Source organism: Panthera uncia (genome assembly GCF_023721935.1).
Source record: "Panthera uncia isolate 11264 chromosome A1 unlocalized genomic scaffold, Puncia_PCG_1.0 HiC_scaffold_17, whole genome shotgun sequence".
In the NCBI taxonomy this organism is placed as follows: domain Eukaryota; kingdom Metazoa; phylum Chordata; class Mammalia; order Carnivora; family Felidae; genus Panthera; species Panthera uncia.
In genome coordinates this window covers 50,671,573-50,680,825 of record NW_026057577.1, presented here as the reverse complement: position 1 = coordinate 50,680,825, position 9,253 = coordinate 50,671,573, and the positions used below count along the sequence as shown (strand labels likewise).

The window sequence follows — 9,253 nt, the reverse complement described above, 5'->3', positions numbered from 1 at the left end:
CTTCTTCTTCTTCTTCTTCTTCTTCTTCTTCTTCTTCTTCTTCTCCTTCTTCTTCTCCTTCTTCTTCTCCTTCTTCTCCTTCTTCTTCTTCTTCTTCATGAAACTTCTAGGGAAGTTTCAGATGGAGAGAATGTGGGGAGCCATTCAGACTTCCAGAGGTGATTTTAAAGTGAAAACCTTTGAGCTAAAAAAGATACAGAAATAAATCTTATTTTAACTCCTCTTAGCTGACTGAAGCAGAGCCTCCACAGTATACACCTGCCATTAACCCCCCTCGAATGGGAGTTTGCTGTGAATTCAGCTGCCTTAGAGACAGACCGCCCATTCCCACTGGCATCAAAAAGTCCCCCCCCACCCCGCCAAAAGCCTCTTCTTATCCTTGGCTGTTGAGTGAGTTACCCATCACTGAGTAGTACCACGCGTAGACATAAGCAAACCTTGTCTCTTCTCCTGTTAATCTATCTGTGGTCATTAATTTGCAGTTTCCAATCACTGGACCCAAGTTAAAAGAAAAAAAACATTTCCTCCCAACAGTCTTCTCCTTGCTATTTACAATAGACTGCTCCCTGATGAAAGCAGCACTGCCCTCACTACAGAATTATCTATTCTGGTACATTTGTGTGCACATGGGCAGGTGTGTATTTACAGACCTGGCAGCTCAGCCAGGTGACTGAGTGTCCTTAGGAATTTCCTTTGAGAGTCAAAGCTTATTAAAGCAGAAACACTTCCCAGAAGATCAGAAATCTGTCTGCAAACCAAGCTCATTCCCTTCCTTGTTGCATCATCAGGCCAGGCAGCTTAAAATAAATCGTCTATTAAAAGTCAACCAATTACCAAACTCACCTTCCAACACTTCCAGTATTAGTTTTGGGAAATGTACTGGAAGGACTCCTTCAATGGTAACTTGACCATGCTCTCCCTGATGACATTGTCTTGGAATGTTGGTAAACTTCTTTCGGCGTATGCTTCTGGGAGAAGACAGTTGTCTAAGTTAATGACAGTCCTTAATTGGAGGCAGTTATGAGCCTTGGTGTCTGGTAGACTGGGCTCATCTCCCAACACAACCACTTGTTAGTTTTGCCACCTTGAGCAATGCTTTCACTTCTGTGAGGCTGCCTCGGTTTCCTTCTTGGCAAAATGGGGGAAATAACACTTAACTTGAAAGATTTGGGGAGAGGATAAAATGAGAGAAATGTATTCGCAAGTGCTTACTTTTCTCCCTGGCTTCTTTAAGGTGCTTTCAAGATCACTTGGGACATGGGATTATCACTCTGTAGGCAGCAGTGACACAGCTCTTCTCTATATTTTAACATGTCCCCTACTCCAGTTGCTTACTTTTCCACATCTATTTTACTATTTCCATTATTCCTGGAAAAAGATCACACAACTTTATATGGGCAGAAAACATATTCAGTTTTTCCTATGAAAACCAAATCAAAATATTTAAAGAGGAGAATATTTTTGGTCATTTTCTAAATAATAATAATTAAAAAAAAAAACTTTTTCCTGTTTAGTTTCATGAAGTTTTCTAGATTTTCCTCTAGCTTGGGTCTGGTGGGCACAGGCTGATATGGAGTCTGGATCACCTTCTCTTTTCCTTTTCTTGAATGTATAAATCTCATTAGAGCTGGCTCTGCCCACCATGACCTGGCTCTACTCACCATGACGAGCTGCCTTGAGTCTGGACTGACTGCATTGGGCAATAAACAGGCCAAGATCTTTCTGGTCAGGGCTTGGCAGCATGAATTAAAGAAGATGCCAACATTGTTGCCAAATGAATGGCTTATATTTTCCATCTTGGTCTTTGTGGATGGCAACCATGCTTCCCGTAGTGCCCAGTTGTGCAACAGATGCCAGAGGCGCTGAGCCAGAGCAAGGGCCTCGGACGAGGTTAGGTCTTCCTGATGTGCATGGGCCTCGGTTGAGCTAGCAGACATATATGTGTTCAGCTTGAATAATCCACTATGGCAGCTTAGACTAAGACTTGCTAGACTAAAGCTGATAAAATCAGAAACAGAGGCTAAGAGTGGCCCTTGGCATAGCAAGAAGGAGTCGGTCCGAAGGAGGAACTTGAGCTGGTGTTGATGTAGAGATGGGGTGTGGTCATCAGATCAGGCTCAAATGAGGGAAGATGAGTAGTCAGGTAAGGCCATAGCTTGGACACAACTGAAGACCATAACCAAGATCATTCCGTTTGCTTCCAAAGGGGCATGTGATGCTGATGGAGGCATCGCATTTACCAGTATGTGGCTTAGAGTTTCTCTTGCCATCTCCACTATAGGGCAATCAATCTGTTTCTCTCTAAAAACCAGTTCAAGGTGGACCAAGACAGGGAAAGGAGGATTTTGATTCCACTGGGACAAAAGCTGAATATTCTTCGGGCCAGGGCCACTGCATCTTTTCAGATAAGCAGTTCTGTTCCCTGAGCTGAAATATGATGCAAAGATTAGGATTTTCTCTGTGTTCATAGGGCATGGATAAAATGGAGAAATGTATATGCTTTAGGCAAAGTGTTTTTTAACTTCTATCTGTGTCCATGTAAGAGTGATATCTTTGGTGACTTTCAAGAAATCCATCATTTGGCTAGTTCTCCTGTCAAGGAAACCCATCTATTGCGTGAATGCTTACCTGACTGTAAGCATTTCTATTTATGATACCCCAGAAATGATACAAATTTTGGTTAACAAAAGTAGGTATCACTGTCACAGATTATAAATAATTGAAAAACCCCTTGAGATGCCTTAAATAATTTGTCAGCCCAGACCTGGGGTGTTTTTGTTTTTGTTTTTGTTTTTGTTTTTTGACCTGTGCTTGGTCCCTCAACCCGGTCAGGAGCTTATAAAACCCTAGGGATTGGCATACAGTGGGGTAGGGATAGGAGAGGAGGTGAATGATGAAGAGCTACTCCCATGAGATCTCTGGTCCTCTTTTGCTGGGGTATCTGTCTCTCAGGGCTTTCTATACCTTTCAGAACTTTTTCCAGAACTCCTGCAAGTGTCCTACATCTTCTAGTGAAATATCCCTGGGCTAGACAGCCAGTGAGGTCTTGCCTTGCTGTAGAAATATGAAATGAAGAAACTTTTATTACCTCTTTGGTAGTGATGTTCACACACAAAATGAGCACTGCGGGTCTGCAGGAATCAGGATTCCTATGCCCTGGAAGAGTGCCATATCTTTCCTGAGAGCTTTCATCTATCCCTACCCTACGGCAGCCATTACTGACCCAACACTCTGTGACCCAGCCTCATTTTAACCAGGTGCCCTTCCAGAGGGAGAGGCAGCCTTCCCAAATGACCACACCCTATTTCTCTAAGGCTGCCATTTGGATTTTCCCTGATTAACTTTCGTGAGACTCTAGAACACATTATATACACTAAGTACAGAAATTCAAAGTCTGCCTATGATAGTTTCTTCATTGGCAAATGAAGCCTCAGTCCTAGATATAGGAACAGTACCCCTGAAAGAAAGAAAGAAAGAAAAAACTAAAATAAACAAAAATCCTTGGCTTCTTCAGGGTTCACATATAAATACAGAGACCTTGAATTTTCAAGAGAAATGTCTTGGTACACATCAAAGCAAGGTAAAGTGCTTGAAGCTTGTAATGGATCCTGGAGTGTCTTCAGAATCTGAGGTAACATGCAGTGTAGGGTGAGGGGAAATTTTCACGTATCTCTAGCCCATGTGAAAATGATCTCATCTATTTGGATCCCGTCCACCTACAAAGCACTCCTTAGATTGAATTATCCAGGTGGTTGCTCTATCTCTCCAACATAGTATCCATGCATATAAATTAACACCAAGCATGATGCCATTTTTAAAAATTGAACTTGAGCTTTTATAGTGTTTTGAAAATCTGCAGTTTGACTTCTATTTCCTGGAATTTTTCATTTTTGTAACATTGTTTTTTAAAAAAAAATCTCTCAGTCGATTTGTGCGGCTAAGCTCCCCCGGGAATAGGCTGACCTCCAGCAACATCTCACTCCACCCCCAGTAGGAGCTTGAATAATGACTGAGTGACAAAGTGTCTCATTCAGTTATTATTCAACTATATTAAATTGCTAAAGTTGGTAATTGGAGCATATCTTATTACAAAGGCAAAAGTTCAACATTTTTCCCCAGGCACAATAGGCTTGCACATTTAAAAACTTCTGGTCTGGTAAGGAATAGATGTTAGGACATGGAGCATGCACAGATTAAATAGGGAAAGATATATTAACCAAACCTGGGCAAAATTACCAGGCATTACCTTGAACATAGTTAGCATTCTCAAGCCTCATATCAAGGGGTGAGAGAGGGAACGTAGAGGGGAATCTTGAAAATACATCAGTATTCCCAAGCTCTGTTAGGCTTACACAACTGAAAAGCTATCATTTAAAATAGTAGAGACTGAGGGGCGCCTGGGTGGCTCAGTCGGTTGAGCTTCCAACTCTTGATTTCAGCTCGGGTCATGATCCCAGGGTCGTGGGATTGAGCCTCATGTTGGGTTCTGTGCTGAGGGTGGTTATTTACTGGAAGTAGTAGTGTCTGGGGTCTGGCTGATAGGTCTAATTTGCGCTAAAACGGTCCTCCAGTGAAGGAGCCATTTCCGTAAGACAATAAGAGCTCGGATGTGGTCACCCCAAGTCTCTGCTTCAAAGGACAAGAAGTAAGTGTTGGGGACATGACAGAATTCATAGTATATGATAGTATTCCTCAAAGGTGCCTCATCAGAAGATTCATTTGGGGCACCTATTTAAGAATTTAGATTCCCAGATGCCTTCTCTGGAAATCGTGAATACTAGGTCTGGGGTAGGCCTAGGAATCAGTATTTTTAATGAGTATCCCCATAATTCTTCTGGCAAGGCAAATGTGAGAGACACTATTCAACCAGTGATACTCATTCAAGATGTATTTTTTTCTTTTATTCAGTTATTTAGCACTTGCTATGTTATTTCTGAGAGCACTATCCTAGATCCCCTACATCAAAATCGTCTGGAGTGTTTGATTAGAATCCAGATATTGGGTCCCATCCCAAGCCTACTAAATCAGAATCTCCAGGGATAGGACCTAGAAATCTGCTTTTGAAATGGGCATTCCAGGGATGCCTGGGTGGCTCAGTCGGTTAAGAGTCCGACTTCAGCTCAGGTCATGATCTCGTGGTCCCTGAGTTTGAGTCCCACAGCAGGCTCTGTACTGACAGCTCAGAGCCTAGAGCTTGCTTTGTATCTGTGTCTCCCTCTCTGACTCTTCCCTGCTCACACTCTGTCTCTCTCTCTCTCAAAAATAAACATTAAAAAAAAAAAAGACCATTCCAAGTGATTGTTATGTAATATAATTTGAGAATATCTACTGTGTGTCAGGCATATAGCCTGTCTCTTCAAGTTACCTAAGTCATCTATTCCCAGGTAAGAGGTATCGAATGCAAAATCAAACATTTACTTAGACAGGGTTCAGTAAACAATGGATGTAGGAGCAGTGGAAAGGGTGAGGGGAGACAGGCAGCTCTTCCTGCTTTAAATTGCAGGTGTGCAAGTCCTGTAGGAGCAAGAAGGGAAACTGCCCTATAGATGGAGTGGCCAGGTTTTGGGGAACATGGGAAATGTAAGGGAGGCCCAGGCCCCTCCAGCCTCTGGAGCCTGTGGGCTAACCACATGCCTGGTTGGAGTTGACCGTGCAAAGGTTCCACAATCCCAGGGTCAACTGGTAGAGCACTGACGAGAACTCTCACTTGGAATTTCCTGCCAAAGCTCCAGCCCTGCAGGACATAAATATACTTTACTTTTCTCCTTTCTTCTCCCATTTCCTTGGTTTTGTTTGTGCAACAGTAATGGAACTTGCCCAGGCATTGTTTCATTTTGACAGCATATCAAGGTCTGTTCTGAATTCACTTTCTCCACCAGAAGTCTATGGAGTGTTCATTGTTCCTATGGACTTTTACTGATGCACAATTGTTTTAAAAATAACTTGTCCAAAGCGTATCTGGAGAATAATAAATAAACTTATTTTAAGTGAATTTTGGCTGATGATACCAATTCTGATTTCTTTGCTTGCTCATGAGCATGAAAGTTCAGGCAAATGCCCTTCTGATTTTGAAGGGTAAGAGTCATAAAAAATAACACTAATAATGAAGTCCTCAGGAGTCTTGTGTAACTATAGCTCTAGCACAGAATTTGAAGTAAAAAAAATCTGAATGAACCTCATTTTCCTCATTTATGAAATGGGAATCATGAGACCTGCCTGCTTTAGCTACCTCACGAGGTTTGCTTAAAGTCCCATGACTTTTAGCTTTGCAACTTGGTAAACTATAAAACTTTATACCAACATTGATTGTCTGTTTTAATAAATTTTTTTTCTTGTCACTGTGCCCTCCTCTAGCTTCAGATATTATTGAAACATTTTTAGATAGTATGGATCAGCCTAAAATAAAGCACTAAAAAGACATAGGAGTTTGGGGAAAGGGTGCTTGCCATTGAAATTGTCTTTATTACAGGCACAATTATTTGGACCAAAGTATTATATTTGCTAAGGTCTGGGAAGGAGGAAGTATAATCCAAATAGCAAAGGTCCCAGGGACAAATGAAAGGTACTTGGAAACTATGGTGCATTGTTTTGTTCTTCTGGAAGGCAAAACATTGCCAGGATGAAGACAGAGCCCTTCCAAGTGCGTGATGAAATTTACTTTATTGACATTATCAATAAGGATGTATTTATGGGAAACAAACATGAAATACAGCTCACACTTACAGACTTGGCAGGTAAACACAGGGAAGTGGGGTGTCTGATCATGAGGCTTAAACCTTTGGGCTTATTTGGCATGGGTCTCATGCCTGATTAGCTGTGTGATTTTTAGGTAATTATCTTCCCTCATAGGTCCTCAACTTTCTCATGCATAAAATGGGCATAAAACTGTCCATTAAACATAAGAGCATAGAGTATGTTTTTTACTGGAAGTAAAACAGTGTACGCAATTAATTACCAGATAACGAACATTACTTCTTACATGTGGGTTGAAATCAAGAAAGATCTATGACAGAGTTTGCAAACCACAGAGTTGCACACAGGCCTCTGTTTAATACTTTGACTTGTGTGATACGAATATCTTACTTTTGATTTTCTGGGCTTTTTCCTCTTTCAAATACGGGCATATATATCTACCCTGTTGTCAGATCATCAAAAGTTAAAATATGCCCCCCCCCCGCCCCGTTTGGGACAGCAGATGGAAATGGAGCTTCATCATTCCGTATCACCTCCTCCTTACACTTCCTAGAATCTTGTGAGAAGAAAAGAGGAGTTCTGGTACATGTGATGCAAGTTCATAAAATTAATGGTCATGCCCTAAATTCATGCGTCTTACAAGCTGATGAATCATTGCTGGTGCCTGCAGAAGTTTTGTAACTGAGAAAAAAGATTAGTATATTGATTGTTAAAGTTGCCAAGTTGACAAATCCAGATGACGACGAACTTTTCTTTTAGGATTACTTAGGAGTCCTAGTGTGTTTGAAACCAGAAGGAACCTTCGAAACCATCACCTGATGGATGAGATAGCTGGTGCACAGAGGTAAGTTGTAGCAGCAGTAATAAGAAATGTTTATTGAGTGTTTGTACTCCATACGTACCAGACATGATATGCATGTATTGTTTCATTTCATGCCCAAAACAATCCTCAGAAGTGGGTGCTGTTATTAATGTCATGGTAGAGAGGTTATGGGTCGTTTATACCACAATGAAATGAAACTGAGGTTTGGAGAACTTAAGCCATGTGCTCAAGACTACACAGCTTGTTGTCTGTCCTGAGCTGCCTTGCTGTCTTAGTTCAAGCTGCTCTAACAGAATGCCATAGACTGGATGGCTTAACCAACAGAAATTTATTTCTCACGGTTCCAGAGGTTGGGAAATCTGAAATCAAAGTGCCGGCCAATTTGGTGTCTAGTGAGAGGCCTCTTCCTGGTTCGCAGACAGATGCCTTCTTGCTATCACTTCACATGGTGGAGAAAGATCTTTTCTTAAAAGGATATTCATCCCATTCCTGAAGGCTCTACCTTCATGACTTAATTGTCTCCCAGAGGCCTCACCTGTAAATACCATCACACTGGGGATGAGGCTTCAACATACAAATTTTGTGGGGAACACAAACATTCGGTTCATAGCACATGGTGAGAAAAAATTTTGATTATTAACATTTATGGAGTACACGTTATGTGCCAAACGCTGTACGTGGCACTGGGAACACAAAGGTAAAATAACGAGATATGGCCCATCTTTGTGATACATACAGAGCAGTAGGGGACACAGGCACGAATTAACGGTCACACGAACAGATAATTACAAAGTAGGAAAAGTGGCTTTGGAGGGAAAGAGTAGGAGTTGTGAAAACAGAAAATTTTGTCCAGTCTGAGGAATCACGCTGGCTTCTCAGAGGATAGAACCACTGAGCTGCGCTTTGAAGGGTGAGCAAGAATTCACTAGAACAGTCGGGGGAATGTAAGAGTGTTTCAGACTCGGAGAGTGCAAGTGTAAAGACCCTTGGCTGGAGCACAAAGAGCTGGGGTGAGGGTGGGAGGTGATGCAGAGACATGAGAAGTTGGCAGGGGCCAGATTACCCAGGGCCTTGAGATGTTTGGTCTTTATCATGAGAACAATGGCTTCTGGAATTCTCCTCAATAAAGGTCACCAGTGTCGTGGTAGTGACCTAGTTTTACAGCCTTTCGCCAGGTTCCTTCCTCCCCACATGTATGGAGCACCTGAGAGCAGTAGACTTAGGTCCCATGGTCTTCTAGTTTTTGGTCCTCCAGGAACCTCTGGGATCTTTCTCTGCTTTACTCCTTTTCCATCCCCTTAATGTAAGACTGCATAGTAAACTCTTTAAAAAATTTTTTTTAATGTTTATTTATTTTTGAGACAGAGAGAGTCAGAGCTTGAATGGGGAAGGGTCAGAAAGAGGGAGACACAGAATCCAAAGCAGGCTCCAGGCTCCGAGCTGTCAGCACAGAGCCTGACCCGGGGATCGAACTCACAGACTGTGAGATCATGACCTGAGCCGAAGTCGGAAGCTCAACCAACTGAGCCACCCAGGCGCCCCTATATAGTAAACTCTTTAAAAATGTGTGTGGGGAGCAGGTTCTCAGTATGTATTCTTGCTAATTTTTCCAAAACCCAAATGTCACATACTGTATTGACTACATTTAGTGAGGCCACTTACATTTTTGGAGCACAACTATATTTTTAAAACTGGACTTGTCAAATATTTTGTTTTCTTCCACGTACATTAGTAGCT

General features: G+C 41.9%; 1 long non-coding RNA gene across 1 annotated transcript in view; it reads left to right on the top strand.

The window, feature by feature from the left end:
- LOC125935699 (uncharacterized) overlaps positions 1–9,253 on the top strand; it is a 51,047-nt gene that overhangs the window by 26,645 nt on the left and 15,149 nt on the right. Inside the window, exon 3 of the long non-coding RNA XR_007461765.1 lies at positions 7,453–7,537. This is a non-coding gene — a long non-coding RNA (uncharacterized LOC125935699). The remainder of the gene's footprint in view (positions 1–7,452; positions 7,538–9,253) is intronic.